Raw genomic sequence first — 18,995 nt, forward strand, 5'->3', positions numbered from 1 at the left:
GCTTTGAAGCAAGGGATACATGGAAGGGACCATTAAATTTACGCTAGTGGTGATGATTGGCCAAGTTGTGCTAGTTGCAAATGGGGGCCACAGATTGGAGTCTTTGTTTATGAACAGTCAAAACTACTTTTTGGATTATTATGCCCATTCTGTTTTTCATTATTTTTAGCATGAAAATGTTTATAAAGGAAATTAGAGAATATGTTTTGGAGGCAGTTACAGTGGCAAGAAGCCCAGAATTTGTGGTAGTTAACATTTGATGGCAGAGGTCACAAAAAGCTGGCAATCATGTGATGTGGTGACCCCTTTGACTGACTGGGACAGGAGTCACTTTCATCTGCAGTCACTCTCTGGGGGTAGGATAGGGAATGCCCCATAAGATCATACAGATCATTTAAAATTTGTTTCTGCTTTTTTTATGAAAATCATCTTGGCATTTATCATGTTTGAGGCAAGCATGTACACCCTTATGTTTTCTTTGTTAGGTCATCTTGACCAGAGAAATACTTTTTAAGGATTTTAGATAAAATCATTTACATATTAATTTCAAATGAATTCTATATTTTTTAAAAAATCCTGAATAACATGTGGCTTTTTTTTTTTTAACTGATTAGGAGTTTCAAGTGTGTCAGCTTGCTGTTGAATGTTTGTGCTCCTCCAAATTCTTATGCTGAAACCTTAATTCCAATGTGATGGTGTTAGGAAGTGGGGCCTTCTGAGATAACTAGGTCATGAGAGTGGAATAAATGAGATTAGTGTCCTTGTAAAAAGACATGAGAGAGCTTACTTCTTCTCTCTGCTCTATGTCATGTGAAGGCTTTTAAAGAAGACGGCCATCCACAAACCAGGAAGTGGGCTCTTATTGGACAGCAAATCTGCTGGTACCCCGAACCTGGATTTTCTAGCCTCTAGAATTGTGAGAAATAAATTTCCATTATATAAGCTACCCAACTATGGTATTCTATTATAGCAACCCCAAACAGATGAAGAAATGATTATAGAAGATAACAAAACAGGATTAAAACTTTATTAGATGCTAAGGAATAAGTTACCCATTCTGACTAAAAGCAGAAGGTTATATGTCTACCAGGAGCCTCAATTTTCATACATGGGACAAAATAACTCGAGACAAAATCATAAAAGAGTGTCCAAAGTAATTTTGAAAAACTCAAATGGAGAGTTGTATAAAAGAGAGCCAGATAATTTTTTGCTTTACCTATAAAAAGGATTTAATGTAGAGAAAACAGTATTTTCTCAGTGACAAATAGTAACAGATGAGAATTGTACATGTTAAAAGTATGCATGTGATTATTAAATAATTATATGAGTATGTGTTAAAAGTATAGTCCAAACTATAGGTTAATGTATGTGTCAGAAAGGGTGGGATTTCCCCCTTATCTTTTTGATTCTTTTGTGTTGTCTAATAATTACGTTGACACAAAACAGATGAACAAGAGAAAAAAATTAAAAATTTGATTTGTGCATGTGGAGGTTTAATGGAAACGGGACTTAAGAAATAGCTATAGCAGGCAGCTTTTGCATTTTTAAGACAGAAACAATAAATTTGTGATGAATTGACAATACAGAAAGTTGGGCTTGGGTACTTAATTAGTGATGAATTTAGACAGAATTTGGGCAAGGGATAGTAAATTAGTCAAGAAGTAACAATGTTTGTTTATACAGCCTTCTTAGTCCTGAATTCCCTGTCTCTAGTGATGAGGCTATCTCTTTACCTCCTTGTACACGGAAGGTACCTTTCACATGGGAGATTTATTTCCTGATTTCATTGGATCAGAGGAAGATTAGCGCTTCCTTCTTGCAATGGCTGTTTCCCATGAAACTCTAATTCAAAATAATCAATATGTCACTGTGACATAATTTGTGTGGGCTGCCCTGAGCCCCAACATGTGCAAGTTATCAGGCTATGGAGCAGAAGATATGAAGATGAATAAGACATATTCCCAGCTCAGTAAGAATTTTAGATCAAATAAAGGAAATACATGCACATGAAGATGCATCAACAACTTGGGAAGTAATTGTAAATGGGATAATTTTTTTTTTAACTTGAATTGCCTGCAGAAGAAATAAGCTTCAACTGTAAGTTAAAATCACTGTGCGTCAGTGGACTTTACTTCTGGAGGGCACAGAACCTCTCTGGTCTTAGTTTTTATAGTTTCAAAATTGAAATAAAAATGCCTTCTGCAAATAACTTAGGGATATTTGGAAGAGTCAAAATAATATAGGTGAACCAGCTTATAAACTTCTGAGGTCTATCAGTGTTAGTGATCTTTGTGGTATGGAGAACTAAACTCGATCCCTTCTGCCTCTGTCTTTAAATGAGTCTTGGTAAATTGAAAATGCTTAATCTTCCCACTTGCCTCAATTCTAATTTACATAATTATATTTCTTAATGTATTCATTCCTCAGTGGTGTAAAAGATGTAATTTCACAAAATAAGGTTGAGTTTGTCCAGGTTCAGTACATTGAGGTTCAGAATTTACTATCTGAGTAATATAATTCAGTTTAACAAAGGTTAAAAAAAAGTTAGTCCTTCTTCAAGGTATACATATACTATGTCGCAGTTAGACTTATTCTAAGTCAGGCAAAGATAATCAGATTACCGGTTTACAAATTTGTTGATTAAATTTCTCAAATGAATCCCACACATTTAAATGAACTGACCTGGGTATAAATATAGTAACCTATAAAGAAACTCATCACAATCATCTCTTCATGAAAGATGCAGTGAGGTCACACCACGATTGTCCCAACTTCAGTTCCTAAAGGGTGAAGTGAAGAAGTGAAGTCGCTCAGTCATGCCTGACTCTTTGCAACCCCATGGATAGTAGCCTGCACCAAGCTCCTCTGTCCATGGGATTTTCAAGGCAAGAGTGCTGGAGTGGGTTGCCATTTCCTCCTCCAGGGAATCTTCCCAACCCAGGGATCGAACCCAGGTCTCTCACATTGTAGACAGATGCTTTACCGTCTGAGCCACCAATTAAATCACAAATCTATTACAATAAGAGTAGTATATGTGCTTTAACAAAAGCATTTGGTTAAAAACATACATCTAAGCTCTAATAAAAGTTGGCTTAAAGCTCAACATTCAGAAAACGAAGATCATGGCATCTGGTCCCATCACTTCATGGGAAATTGATGGGGAAACAGTGGAAACAGTGTCAGACTTTATTTTTTTGGGCTCCAAAATCACTGCAGATGGTGACTGTAGCCATGAAATTAAAAGATGCTTACTCTTTGGAAGGAAAGTTATGACCAACCTAGATAGCATATTCAAAAGCAGAGACATTACTTTGCCAACAAAGGTTCATCTAGTCAAGGCTATGGTTTTTCCTGTGCTCATGTATGGATGTGAGAGTTGGACTGTGAAGAAGGCTGAGTGCCGAAGAATTGATGCTTTTGAACTGTGGTGTTAGATAAGATTCTTGAGAGTGCCTTGGACTGCAAGGAGATCCAACCAGTCCATTCTGAAGGAGATCAGCCCTGGGATTTCTTTGGAGGGAATGATGCTAAAGCTGAAACTCCAGTACTTTGGCCACCTTATGTGAAGAGTTGACTCATTGGAAAAGACTCTGATGCTGGGAGGGATTGGGGGCAGGAGGAGAAGGGGACGACAGAGGATGAGATGGCTGGATGGCATCACTGACTCGATGGACATGAGTCTGGGTGAACTCTGGGAGTTGGTGATGGACAGGGAGGCCTGGCGTGCTGCAATTCATGGGGTCGCAAAGAGTCGGACACGACTGAGCGACTGAACTGAACTGAAGCTTTGCTAAGTAGACTAGATCTGATTTAGAATAATGCATTAGCATCATCACCAAACCAAAGTAAGACTTCCAAATATCTATGCATTTATAGTCTAGACCAAGGGAAGCACTGAGCTGACAATACAAACATCAAAGTATATATTAAACTCATCAACAGTCCACTTAGGTCCTTGCTCAGAGTATATTTACTCCTTCTTTACACAATATTCTAAAAAGTATGCATTTGCTTTTCCAAGTTCACAGTAAACACACAACATGAAATTAAAAAACAGAAGAGGGCTCCAAGGTAAGAAATGGTGGTAGGAATGTATTGAGAGTTGGTGAACATGGAAAGAGCTCTAAAGTACTAAGGAGTTATGGACTTGAACCACTCTTCCTTAGTTAACCCTCACTGTGCTAACCAAATAATCTTTGGCAAGTTACCCAGTAACTCTCTAACTCAGTTTCCTCAGTAGAATAGAAATTGTAACTTCATAGGGTTTTTAAAGGAGTAAAAGCACATAAAATGCAGAAAACAGTGTCCTGGCACAGATAATCTCTAAATAAAGGTTAACTTTTAGTAGAAATGAGATGAGGTTAAAACGAAAACCATAAAAAATGACTGACAAAGAATAATCAATGAGGTTTAATGTAGAAACAAACAAATATATACTTAAATGGGAGAGCTGCAAAGAACAACTGCAGAGCACAGTGACAAATTTTCAGTGTGGTAACTTTGAGTCATGAAAGAAAGACCAAATTATGATCCATATACTCTGCTTAAGAAGGCACAGCTATTAAAAGACTTTATTTGTTAAGATTTGTAATGCACAAAGTACTTTTTTCCCAAAGCTTGGAACATTTGATTATTTTTAACAATTCATTCCTAAAAGTTAAAGGTCCTAGTAGGTCTCTTTTAAAGAGATGGGAATACCAGATAATCTTACTTGTCTCCTGAGAAACCTGTATGCAGATCAAGAAGCAAGTTAGAACCTTACATGGAAGAACTGCCTCGTTCAAAATTGGGAAAGGAATACCTCAAGGCTGTATATTGTCACCCTATTTATTTAACTTATATGCAGAGTACATCATATCAAGTGCCAGGCTTGATGAATCACAAACTGGAATCAAGATTGCTGGGAGAAATATCAACAACCTCAGATATGTAGATGATGCCACTCTAATGACAGAAAGTGAAGAAGAACTAAAGAGACTCGATGAGGGTGAAAGAGGAAAATGAAAAGGCTGGCTTAAAAACTCAACATTCTAAAAATTAAGATCATGGCATCCAGTCCCATCACTTCATGGCAAATAGAAGGGGAAAAGGTGGAAACAGTGACTGATTTTCTCTTCTTGGGCTGCAAAATCACTGTGGACAATAACCGCAGCCATGAAATTAGAAGATGCCTGTTTCTTGGAAGGAAAGCTATTACAAACCTGGACAGCATATTAAAAAGCAAAGACATCACTTTGTCGACCAAAGTCCATATAGTCAAAGCTATGGTTTTTCCAGTATTCATGTAAAGATGTGAGACTTGGACCATAAACTAGGCTGAGTGTCGAAGAATTGATGCTTTTGAACTGTGGTGCTGGAGAAGATTCTTGAGAGTCTCTTGGACAGCAAGGAGGTCAAACCAATCAATCCTAAAGGAAATCAGTACTGAATATTCACTGGAAGGACTAATGCTGAAGCTCCAATACTTTGGCCACCCGATGCGAACAGCATACCCATTGGAAAAGACTGTGATGCTGGGAAGGATTGAAGGCAGGAGAAGGGGTCAACAGAGAACAAGATGGTTGGATGGCATCACTGACTCAATGGACATGAGTTGGAGCGAACTCAGGGAGATAGTGAAAGACAATCTGGCGTGCTGCAATCCATGGGGTCACAAAGAGTTGGACACGACTTAGCAACTCAACAACAACAACAAAAAATGCAAGAGCACCCATAATATAATACTTTGTAACCAAACTATATAGTCCTCAATTATTATAAACAATCTAAGGGGTCAAATAAGCAGTTATGTTTTAAAATTTGGTCAACTTTTTCTTTTTATTGGGCATTCAGAAGCTTGAACCCAAACTGGCACCTTAACTTTAATATTAAACTATGTAAAATCCTATTATTTGTATGACTGACTTCCTTGCCTTAATGTTAATATTAAATTAACTTACTTGGTCCTGATTTTTATTTATTTTTCCACTTTATTTTATCAAATCTTATCTCTCTATAATTATTTACAGAATTAGATGGGCTTTTTTCAAAACGTATGTATTTTTATGAAAGTCCAAAAAAATAGAATAACATGGATATAACAAAGAACAGAGTAACATTTTATTAAGCATGAAATGAGGTTTTGCCTTAGATTAGTACAATAGCAAAATTTTAGGATTAGTGATAGTATCCAATTAAGTAAAATCACCTGTCACAATAAATCAAACAAAAAACTTTTCTTCTCACCATTTCTGTGTGTAAGCATTTCTCTCATTTCTTCATGGTCACATGGATGAGTAAAATCAAACACACTGTGTTCATTTAGTTCAAACTGAGTTAATCCTAAAGGGTAGATGCCATGAAAGTGAGAACCAGACAGCCTCCCATGTCTTGGAGGAGTGGAAGTCATTTATGTTTCAGTCCCTCTTAGACCTGGAACACCCTCTCTGCCTTGCAACATTCTGAAGACCAAGCTGGTCCTATTCTTTTTCTTATTTAGGTGAGGGTCTGGGCACAGACCTGCATAGATCTCATGCTTTGGCTTGCTGTGACAAGACCTTTCCTCTTCGGCAGCTTAGCTTTCCTTCATATGTGATCCTGGTGCTTAAGATGCTATTTCTTTGGTTAGTCAAACAGTACAAGAATTATTTTTCATAAAAGACAATGACTGTACTTCATTTATAGTCACAAGAAAACCTGCCAAGACTGAAAGCCTGTGCATTATATGAAGTAAAAATCCTAACCCAAGAGGAAACCTATTCTTGGTTTTGAACAACTCTATTATCTCTGCTAAAGAGAGAAACAACTGTGCCATTGTACTTTATACCACACCATTGAGCTATTAGATTTTTCTGCCTTTTCCTACTTTTGCTCTTTATTAAAATATATATGTATAGTGAATATATATTAGAATAGTAGACATATATATATTCTCACATCTCTTTGAGGTATGATGTTTCAAAGATTAGCATATGCATAAAGTGCATTAAGCTGAATAAATGTGGATTCAGATGAAGAATCATTTGCTTTCCTGGAAGCCCATCCCTTCAAAGCAGGTGCACAGCATGTGATGAAAAGAAAATGTAATTGTGAGGAGCAGGATTGTGGCAGCGGCACACTCGCTTTTTGACTCATCTGAGGTTGCACCTGTGTATTTGTAACTTTTATTTTGACCTAGGAGCTATTCCTTTTCACAGGAGCTAGATGAGTTTTTAGGTAGAATTGGTTACAAAGGAAAAGGTTAACATGAGGCAGTGATACTAATAGAGGTGAAAGAAAATGCACTTGAGCTTTTAGGATATATCTCACAGGACATTTTCAATAATAACACAGCAAATAATATAATTGTAATAGGAAGCATTGGCTTGAGTGCTGCATTGTCTTGTAAATTGCCTAATTTCTCAGCATCCTGGGTCTTGGAGGTTCATCTGGTCCCATTAAAGTTCCTTCTTGTTTTAAAATGCTCTGAGTTTGAGCTTACGGCGAAATTCATAGGGCAGGACCGGTTCAGCAGGTGGTGAACTTCCTCCCTAATTGAAAGCAACTGGAAGAAACAGAGCTAAATGCTGGCCGTTCATAGAAAGAAGATTGTGTTTGTAAAAATGGAAGTAATTGTGGAACTGAGGGCCTAAGAAAATTGAAGATGTACTTGGGATTCAAATTTACATTTCAGGGCAAAATAGCAGTCTGTCAAAAGACAGCAATTGGAAGCAAGTGCCAAGGGAGCCCAAAATAAGGCTCTCTGACCCAAAGTGTTTCCCCCATTATGTATCCTTAAACCCTTATTTCTTTAGAATCTTTGAAAGCTGCTATTTTTCTTTAATTTCTCTTAAAACGTTTAAGTGAAAGGAATCACAGCATGAGTGATTCAGTGAATACACTGATTTATCATCTCACACTGGGGGATTAAGTCATGGCTAGTGGAGCACACACGTGGGTTTTAGTAGGTGTCTGGAAGAGAGGATTCCTCTGGGAAGTAGTGGTCTCCAGAGGACAGGAGGGGTGCTAACAGGACAATCTCAGGAGAAGCTGACTTTGCTTTTTGCTTTGCATTTGGAGGTGAAAGTGGGGAGAGAAGGTGGTTGGAGAAAGTATTGATTGATTTCTCAAAACAAAACCACCAAAACTGGTAGGCTGCAAGGTGGAATAAAGTATAAATGAAAACTATAAAAATAATAAAAGTAGTACACATGAAAAGATATGTATAGGATTTTTTTAAAATTAGGAAACCTGCAACGACTGAGAACTACAAGAAGGTATAAATGTTGAGAAATTCAGTTGTATGTGCTTTTGATGTGATTAGATTGTCGCCAAGTACTAGCATGCATGCACCTCTCCCTCCTGAAAAGAAAGTCTGTTGCTAAATCATGTCCAGTTCTTTGCAACCCCATGAACTGTAGCCTGCCAGGATCCTCTGTCCATGGGATTTCCCAGGCAAGAATACTGGAGTGCATAGCCATTGCCTTCTCCAGGGGATTGAACCTGGTCTCCTGTGTCTCCTGTATTGCAGGTGGATTTTTTCCCACTGAGCCACCAGGAGGCTTCCTTCCTAAGAAGTGCTGAAATGCCAGGCAGTGGGCAGAGATTAGGGAACATGGTAGAACCGAGTATCACAGAACTTAGGTTCTTTTCCCATTGCAAGAAAGCAACTGTATAGACCAGGTTAAGAGAAGGAGAAACAGAAATATGATTAATTTCAGGAATGGGAATTCAAAATAACATTTGTATACTTTTCAGATACCTGGGGTATTTATTCTGTTTGCAGGATAAAATGAGATAGAACTCCTCTACATACACTGCTCTTTGAAAGAGTACCGACTTTCTAAAAGTCAACATGGCAAATGATTCAGAATTTTATACATATGCATTGATGATTATCATAGCAGTGATTCTAGAAAAAAACTAAGGCAGAAATCAGATGCACACAATGTTACACCAACAAAGACATTCTCTAAGCTATTTTACTTAAAACTGGGAAAAATCTATGTGTATGTCAGTTTAGAATTGATTAATAAAGCACTGTCTTATGATAGATTAATATTTATTTCACTACTAAGTGACCCAGAGAATATATAAGGAGGAGCAGATATACACTGCAGTATAAAAATATGGTGCTGAATGTATGAAGCAAGCAAGTTTTAAAAGGAGACAAGGAAATATTACAATGCAATAATAGTGGTTATATCTATATGGTGTGATCAGGAATCATTTTTACTTTTTTTTTCTGGTTCTTTACATTTTAAACTATTTATAATGAACATCAAATCATTTTATAACCAGAAACATAAAATAAATATAAATTTTTATGTACACACCACACTTTGTAAAATTCCAGAAAAGGCTTCAGCCTTCTAAAACTTCATGTTCTGAGCTTTTAGATTTCAGCCAGATGCCCGACACTGACTGACATTTGGTGAAATGGTTTCTTGGTTTAAAGTTCCCTTGGCTCAAGTCTCAGAAGTTCGTGGAACAGATGGCTTCAAATTGAAGGACAGATCTGGTAATAGACAAAGGCAAAGCTGTCCCTCTGTGCTAAGGAAATAAGGCATTGACCAGGAGACATTTTGAGTTCTGGCATTTTTTTCTCTTTCATGCAAAGGTTTTTGTTGCTGAACTCTGGCTCACAGAAAGGGTAAAATCAATGTCACAGGAGTTTCTGTAGATAATTTAAACACCTCTGTGATGCTTCCCATTAGAGAGACACTGGACCACTAGACAAACACAAAAGTGGCCTGGAAAGGCGGTTGGCATGTGTTTCTACAGCATGGCAGTGACGCTCAGCTTAGGGTGTCCTTGCCAGCTCTCTCTTTTATAACCCTTTTCAACCCTTTGTGTGCGCTTGCCAGCCTCAGATCTGATGCCTGCAGGTAACCACTGCTACAATTGTTTACAGCCCATGACAAACCCATGAAGTTGTCCAAACTTCTCCTAGCCCTGAGGTTTTGCCCAGTGACAATCCTGTAGAAGAGGCAGAAAGGACAATGTGGATGCCCCAAATCCTGAGTTTAATATGTTAACTGATAATGTCAGTAGGAGATCCAGCTGACTTGTGGTGTCTAGGAGTTTAACAAACATGCTGGCACAGTAAAGAAAAAAATCCCTTAAATTTGTTAAGATGTCATCCTTTTTCCTTTGCACAAATTTCTCCTTATTCTTTCCCTATAGTGAAACTGACAGAGCTAAGCATTGCTTGTTCTGTTTACTGTTTAAGTATTATTATATATTTTGAGTTTTTAGTGGATCAGATGGTAAATAATCTGCCTACAATGCAGAAGACCTGGGTTCAATCCCTGGGTCAGGAAGATCTCCTGGAGAAGGGATGGCAGCCCACTCCAGTGTTCTTGCCTGGAGAATCCCATGGACAGAAGAGCATGGTAGGCTACAGTCCATGGGTTTGCAAGGAGTTGGACACAACTGAGAGACTAACACTTTCACATTCTCAAATAATGTGTTTATACAGCAGAGGGGGTGTTTAAGCATGGCAACACTGAGGGAGTCCTGTATACTCCAGGTTCTGGTGAAAGAAAATCTTTTACTCACTTAGCCTGAGTCATCTGCTTTCTCTGTTTAGTTCATTCCTGTTAACAGCTCATAGCTTCCTCTCCCATGTCTTACTATGGTAACTCCAGCACAACCTTTAAATACCTCCAATAATTTATGTCCAAATTGTTAACTTCTTCTTCTAAATAAGGCTTTTTACTGTGTGAAAAATATTTTCCTACTGATTTTCCCTTTCTAATTCTGTAAATAAAATTTCTTCTTCAACTGATCATTCTTCAGTACTGCTGTATCTTTCTACTGCTCAAAGTGATTAGGAAAATTGAGTCTAGTAAAAGGCAGACTATGGGAAATATGTGGTCTGTACATGGTTATTTTTGGTATAATTCTTAAATCTAACTACTGGATCTAATTATTGATTCTAATCTAAAATTGAACAAAATTCTCAAAGAATTGGTATGTATCAAAAGAAAGAATGAAAACATTAGACCAATGATATGAAATAGTTTGAATCCTAACTTTCATCCTCTAATTGTGTGACCTTGAAGAAGTTGCATCATTTCTCTGGCTTGATCTTGAATGTGGATGACTGCTGCTTACTTACTTTTCACGCCTGCTGTGAGATCAAATGGGCATTGTTTTTGGGAAGAAACAGTAAATCTCTCCAGAAACATAACATATCATCAATGCTGAAATATTAGCCTTGGTATCTGCATCATCCTGGGAAACTGACAAATAGTTTATGAGTTGGGCTAGTTCTAAAACACAAAGAAGAAAAAAAAAAGAGAGAAATATTCCCTTAGAAGCATTATCATTGTGTGTTTAAGATCTTTTCAGTTTTGGCCAATAGATTTTGAACTTCTTGAGGATAAAAGTCATATGTCATTCATATTTGCATTTTCATTACTGAATGGAATATTTTAATCTTAGTAGATAATCATGTATGAGAAACACAAGGGTATACATATGGAAATGTTACTGAATGTAAGTTTGTGTGCCAGATTGCACAGTAAGGCCAAACTAATCAAAACATTAGAGTCTGGAACAAAGAAGGGTTTATTGCAGAACCATGCAAGGAGAATGGGTGAATTGTGCCCCAAACCCTCGAATTCCTGTAAGCATTTTGGTAAAGCATTTTTAAAAGCCAGATGAGGGAGAGGTGTCCCTGTGTCTATGATCAACTCATGCACAATTCTCTGATTGGTTGATGTCGAGATAACAGGGCTGGTAACTTTATCAATCCTTAAGGCACCAGAAAGTCCCTGGTTGCATGTGTCTTTGGGTATATAGTACTCCAGTTTGACAGGAGTGTCTTAGAATAACTTATGTACTATTCTTATAATCATAGAATCTAATATATGTGCAAAATATTATTCACTTGTATTCTTTTATTTTACAGATAAAAATTATACAAGAAAGGTTAAATGACTTTCTTAAGGTTTCAGAGCTTGCAAATAGCAAACCTAAGATTCAATTTTCTGTATTTCCAATTGTTGTTCAGTCACTAAGTTGTATGACTCTTTGCGACCTCATGAACTGCAGCACACCAGGCTTCCCTGTCCTACACTATTTGCTGGAGTTTGCTCAGATTCATGTCCATTGAGTCCGTAATGCTATCTAACCATCCCATCCTCTGCCACCCTCTTCTCCTTTTGCCTTTAAGCTTTCCCAGCATCAGGGTCTTCACTTTGCCCTCTTTATTTTTTATTTTTAAAGAATTTTATTTTTGAAGAATTTTACTTCAAAATAACAGGAATATTCAACAATGGGGAACAAATAGATAACATGTGGCCATGAAAATCATCTTTAGAAGCATATTTAATGACATGGAAAATGGTCATGATATATTGCCAAGTGCACATACTTTTTATAAAAGATATACACATTATGAAACTCAATTTCTAAAATCTAAATTTCTATAAAATCACCCAATATTATCCATTTTAATCTCTGGATGGCAGGCTTATAGGTAATATTTATGCTCACTGCAGTGTAAACCAAGCAACTTGTTTAGGGTAAAGTTAAATTATACTTTATTTTAGTTAATTTATCATATGTATGTGAGGACATATGTATGTGAAGCTATGTAGGACAAAAATAAGTACCAGAATTTTATGGATATGGTTCATATTTTTGCTCCATTGATAGCCAGTTATATAATCAGGGACATGTTTGTACTCTCAGAGGCTCCATTTTCTTTTCTGGAAAGTGGAATTAATTACTGACCTCCAGATTTTTGGTAGAGATTAAGTGAGATCATGCATGTAATGCATATAAAGTGTCTACCTGATGGAGACACATAGTGGCCACTCTGTAATGTTAGTTCACGTCACTTTTATGAGCTTATAAATTGGTACTAATGAAAACTGCTGTAAAATGTTATTTTCATTAAATAGATACAAAAAGCTGATTTTTGAAATCAATTATACTGTTTCTGAAATGCTTTGCTGCTGCTGCTGCTGCTGCTAAGTCGCTTCAGTCGTGTCCAACTCTGTGCAACCCCATAGACGGCAGCCCACCATGCTCCCCCATCCCTGGGATTCTTCAGGCAAGAACACTGGAGTGGGTTGCCATTTTCTTCTCCAGTGCATGAAAGTGAAAAGTGAAAGTGAAGTCGCTCAGTCGTGTCCAACTCTTCGCGACCCCACGGACTGTAGCCCACCAGGCTCCTCCGTCCATGGGATTTTTCAGGCAACAGTACTGGAGTGGGGTGCAATTGCCTTCTCCGCTGAAATGCTTTACTGCATTAAGTAGGGATGCTGGGGAGGGGAGAGACAGGTGAGAGAGTAGGTTAGTGTTTGTGAGTGTCCTGTAAGAATGTAGGACTGAATGACTGAAAGTTGCTCAGTCGTGTCTGACTCTTAGCGACCCCATGGACTATACAGTCCCTGGAATTCTCCAGGCCAGAATACTGGGTTGGGTAGCCATCCCTTCTCCAGGGGATCTTTCCAACCTAGGGATCAAACCCAGGTCTCCCGCATTGCAGGTGGCTTCTTTACCAGCTGAGCCACCAGGGAAGCCCAGGAATATTGGTGTGGGTAGCCTATCCCTTCTCCAGCGGATCTTCCCAACCCAGGAATCCAACTGGGGTCTCCTGCATTACAGGCAGATTCTTTACTAGCTGAGTTACCAGGAAAATCCTAAAAGAGTACTGGAGTGGGTTGCCATTTTCTTCTTCAGGGGATTTTCCTGACCCAAATGTCAAACCCAGGTCTCCTGCATTGCAGGCAGATTCTTTACCAAATGAGCTACAAGGGAAGCCCCATAGGACTGAGGGTGGAGTGTAATTCTGGGGTTAAACTATTTTATACTACTCACTTCATGGCACCCAAACTTCTTCACTACATTAGATGAAAATGCGTTTTCTGGTTCTACTGAAGATTCTGGAAACTTAAACGCCCGAAGACACTCTCCAGATCTTTGAGGTAATTTTCCTAAATACATGAGCCCATGTATATAAGGTGTCAAGCAACCTTAACTCATTAGGCTAATGATTTTTCTGTGTATGAGAAACACCAGATCCAGATGTTAGATAATACCTATGTGAGCCAATAACTCACTTTATCTTAGCAATCTAGCAACTGGGTACCATTATTGCCTTGGCACTCAGTAAAAATGTCCTGTTGCACTTAATCAGCTAGACTAGGCTATTAACTGATATTTCCACACATCTGTCCTGAACATTAGGAGTCCTTTAGATCATCAAGGAATATTACATTGTACACAGTCTAGATTTAGTGGTATACCTATTTAAATGTCTTACAATCACACATGAAGATTCTCTAATCAGAGCATCTGATTTTCCAGAAGAATTCTTTCTCTCACATTAGTGGAAAACACAGAAATGTCTATATAGAAAATTCTTCCTTTTTGTCCCTTTTGCAAGTGTCAAATGTCAAAACACCTACCTATGCAGCCAAGGAAATGAGAAACTCAGGGTGGTGTTAAAAGGAAAGAGCAGCAGTGAACAGTTTCGCTGGATGGAATTCATAATGTAAAGTGACTGAAAGTACCTTTCAACTCCCTTGTTTCATACCTGCGTGATATTTTCTGTCACAAAGCAGTTTAAAATCCTGGGCAGTCCACAGCATCGGTTATGGATCTGATGAAATGCCAAGTCTTCTAACCTGGGCTGCTACCTGCAATCATGAGGCTGACTGTTTAGAAGTCTGGGTAAAACAGAACATATATATATATTTTTTTCTCATAGAAGTTGCACCTGCCTCTTGTCATTTGTGGTGAAATATTATTGTGTTTCATTAGCTTGGTGTCCACTGGGTAAACATGTGGTAGCATTTACTGCTTAAACAAGCGCTTGTGTCAAGTCAGGACAAGTAATTCCAAATGTTTAACCTAAGACTTAATGGAAAATGGAGTTGGTGTTTTGTTTTCTATAATCTCTATTATGGGTATTGAAGAGCATGTTTAAATTGTCACGGATGAAGCCTTTTCTTTCCAAACATGGCTAAGCACTATTTTAATATATGGCATAATTTTCTTCTCAATAAATAGGCTTGATACCATGAGGAGTAGCTCAGAAATGCATGTTTTTCTGTTATGTCAAGATAGGCAAGCAAGCTTAGGTACTTGTCAAGAGAATACATTGATAGGGGAATGTTCTAAGGAAGCAGAGTGCTGCAGCGTGGACTTAGTTCCACTTGGAGGACGAAGTTCCTCCTGCCACAGTTATGTAGCCAGAAAATAATACTTGGAACAGTGGATTGCTTCTGCCCAAGGGGAAATGCTTTTGTTTTTGTGCATTTCTATTTTTCTTCTTCATGCACAGACAGGCACCAATATGTGGCTTACTGATAGTGAAAACAGAGACCAACCATTGTGAGGGAGATTCATTTCCCTCATAGACGACCCTCAAATTATACTTTTAACTACAGCTTTGCACTGATGTAGGAAAAGGCCTAAGACTGATGGTAATGCAGCAGAGACTGCTAGGCCTGTGGAAGTCTGATTGCTTTGTTTGGAGGCAGAGGTGGAGTCTCTGCATCTTTGCTGCTCTAAGTATGTACATTCATCTGCAGCACTGGTGTTGGCATCTCCTGGGATCTTGTCAGAAATGCAGAGTCTCAGGCCCCACCTCAGACCTGTGAGTCAGAATCTGCATTTTGACAACTCCAGGAATGTATATGCACAAGGATGTTTGAGAAGCAGTGGTCTAAACAATGATGGGTGGGTCTTGTCTTACTTTGCTGTTATCTTAGATAATCCAGCCACTGGAATCTTTGTGCTAAGTCGCTACAGTCATGTCTGACTCTGGCACCCTATGGACGGTAGCCTACCAGTCTCCTCTGTCCATGGGATTCTCCAGGCAAGAATACTGGAATGGGGTGTCATTTCCTTCTCCAGGGAATCTTTCTGACCCAGGGATTGAACCCGTGGCTCTTATGTCTCCTGCATTGGCAGTCAGGTTCTTTACCGCTAGTGCCACTTGGGAAACCCTGGAAACATTAGCTGATTAGAAAACAATTGACAAACAACCTTGTTAGCCAAGGTTCTTTAGAGAAACAGAACAAATATGATGTATGTAGATAGAAAGGGATTTATGATAAGGAATTGGATCACATGATCAAGGAGTTTGAGAAATCTCAGCATTTGCAGTTGGCAACCTGGAGATCCAGGATATCAATTGGTGTCCACATCCAGAGGCCTGAGAACCAGGTGAGCTGATGGTGCAAGTCCTAGTTCAAAAGTTAGCAGGCTTGAGACCCAAGAGGAGCCAATATTTCAGCCCAGGTATAAAGGCATGAAAAGACCCACATCCCACTTAGGCAGGCAGGAGACGTTCCCCTTTTCTTGTGGGAGGGTCAGCTTTTTTTGTTCCATTTAGACCTTCAGTTGATTGTGTGAGAGCCACTACTTTAGGGAGGGAAATCTGCTTTACCCAGTCTACCTATCTAAATGTTAATCTCATCCCCAAATGTCTTCACTGTCACCCAGAATAATGCTGAGCAAATATCTGGGTACCCTATGACCCAGTCAAGTGGAACATAAAATAACCCATCATAGCAACTGTCATGGATAAAGTATGTTGAAAGAGATGTTTTCCTGGCCAGTGTTGGATGTTTCTCCTGTACACTTGGCCCAAGTTCCTTAGCTACAACAATATTGGGCTCAAAAGACACAGTTTTCCTTTATATCACTATCACTTATCCCAACAACCTTCCACAGTGTGGATAAGAGCTGTGCTACAAGAGAAAGCAAAAAAAAAAAAAAAAAGCTGGCTTAAAACTCAACATTCAAAAAACTAAGATCATGGCATCTAGTCCAATCACTTTATGGCAAATAGATGGGGGGAAATGTGGAAACAGTGACAGATTTTATTTTGCTGGGCTCCAAAATCACTGTGGATGGTGACTGCAGCCACAAAATGAAAAGACACTTGCTCCTTGGAAGAAAAGCTATGACAAACCTAGCAGCATATTAGAAAGCAGAGACATCACTTTGCCAACAAAGGTTCATATAGTCAAAGCTGTGGTTTTTCCAGTAGTCATGTACAGATGTGAGAGTTGGACCATAAAGAAGGCTGAGCAGTGAAGAACTGATGCTTTCAAAATGGAGAAGACCCTTGAGAATCCCTTGGACAGCCAGGAGATCAAACCAGTCAATCCTAAAGGAAATCAGGGCTGATGCTGAGACTGAAGGATGCTGAATCCTTTGGCCACCTGATGCGAAAAACTGACTCATTGGAAAAGTTCCTGATTCTGGGAAAGATTGAGGGCAGGAGGAGAAAAGGGTGACAGAGGATGAGATGGTTAGATAGCATCACTAATTCAATGGACTTGAGTTTCAGCAAACTTGGGGAGATAATGAGGGACAGGGAAATCTGGCATGATGCAGTCCATGGGGTTGCAAAGAGTAAGACATGACTTAACGACTGAACAACAACAGGGGAAAGTCACACATGAAGCAGGTGGCTGTCTTCCACCTGTGTGTGCTTGGTCCTTAGGTGTTTTGTTTCAGCTGTTTAAATTTCAATAATTCTCATTTGTGATGATGTTACCTGAGAAAGACCAATAAACAAGGAAGCAAGATGTCAGTATTTATATAGAGAGAAGTTACCGTACTATCTTTACAATTTCATCTTCTTTTCCTTTTTAAATTTCTTTTATTATGAATATAGAACAAATGCCCCAGGAAAAGAGTCCATGATTTCCAGAAATATCAGAGTTCTTTCTGCCCTTTTTATTCTTTTGTGTTGAGGCCAGAATTGCTGTATACAAGCTAAAACCACTCACATTGAAACTCATTTTTGGTAACTGACATTTATAGAAGTATACTCAAAACAGTACTAAAAAGTTTAAGTAAAGTTATGGTAAACTTGCTTGAGGAAGGCATAAAAATGACTCATTTCTGTTCCAAGATAGCACATGCTTTAGTTTAATACTGACAGTAAAACATAACTTTGTACAGTTTAATAATACTCAACTATATAAATTCAATATTTTTTAATTTTTTACTGAAGATAGCAAAATTAACAATAGTATACCCCCACACCTGTCTTTAGGACTTAAGCAAAAATCAGTTAATGATTTTGATTGTAGAAGATCTTACTTCTAATTCTTGATCCTTAGTTCTGCTCTGGGAAATTATACTTTATCCTTGAAATGAGGCCTGCTGAGTTGACTTGCTCAGATGTGCCACATCTTGGTGGAAACATTTAACTGTTGATATGCTGCCCTCCAGTCTGCTGTTACTGCTAATGTGACTTTTCAGATGGGAAAGATGCCATCAGTCTGGCAAAATGAAGATGGGAGAGGTCAGAAACGCTCACCAATACCCAGAGGAAATATGCAGAGTGTTTCTTTAAAAGATTATCACAACATAGACTAATCTATACATCAAGTGCACTGATAGGAAGCTACAGCTTTGGAGAACACAGAACAGACTGAAGCAGGTCTGGTTGGTGTAGGCAGGGGAGTATAAGCATCTGGGCCCCGGCCAGGGGTTAGGGTTATACCTTTTGTTTGCATAGATGATGTCTCCTGACCCAATGTGAGTCCAATTATGCCGTGTAAGAACTAGCAAAATAGACCAAAGTGGAGGCCCAACAGCTGCTGGGTTGGGCTCATGACGGTCAGTCAGCTGGTCAGCTCCTTCATGCTGGGGAGTGAACACCTGGATAATGAAAGTAGCTTTCCGTCTGACCTAGGGGAGAAAATGAAACATGGACAATCTGAATCAATCTCTACTTTTTATTTTTCCTTGTACACAAATCCCAGTCAATGGGTCCTACTTTCTTTTTTTTTTCTTTTATTAATTGTTTATTTACAGTGAACTGAGTCTTCGTTGCTGCACACAGGCTTTCTCTAATTGCAGAGCGGGGGCTACTCTTCTTGCCTCGTGCTGGCTCCTCATTGCGGTGGCTTCTCTTGTTGTGGAACACTGGCTCTAGGCACATGGGCTTTGGTAGTTGTGGGCTCCATAGTTGCGGCTCACAGGCCCTAGAGGTGTGGGCTTCAGTAGTTATTCTGAGGCATGTCAGATCTTCCTGCACTAAAGATTGA

The 18,995-nt window shown here is 38.7% G+C and overlaps 1 long non-coding RNA gene across 1 annotated transcript; it reads right to left on the reverse strand.

Moving 5' to 3' along the window:
- Nucleotides 1-17,590: 17,590 nt before the first annotated feature.
- LOC123334397 lies at nucleotides 17,591-18,718 on the reverse strand. The gene is made up of 2 exons (XR_006552166.1): nucleotides 18,449-18,718; nucleotides 17,591-18,224 (listed from the first exon to the last, which is right to left on the reverse strand). It is a non-coding gene; the product is annotated as an uncharacterized LOC123334397 (long non-coding RNA).
- Nucleotides 18,719-18,995: the final 277 nt, after the last annotated feature.

This window comes from Bubalus bubalis, chromosome 1 (assembly GCF_019923935.1).
Source record: "Bubalus bubalis isolate 160015118507 breed Murrah chromosome 1, NDDB_SH_1, whole genome shotgun sequence".
In the NCBI taxonomy this organism is placed as follows: Eukaryota; Metazoa; Chordata; class Mammalia; order Artiodactyla; family Bovidae; genus Bubalus; species Bubalus bubalis.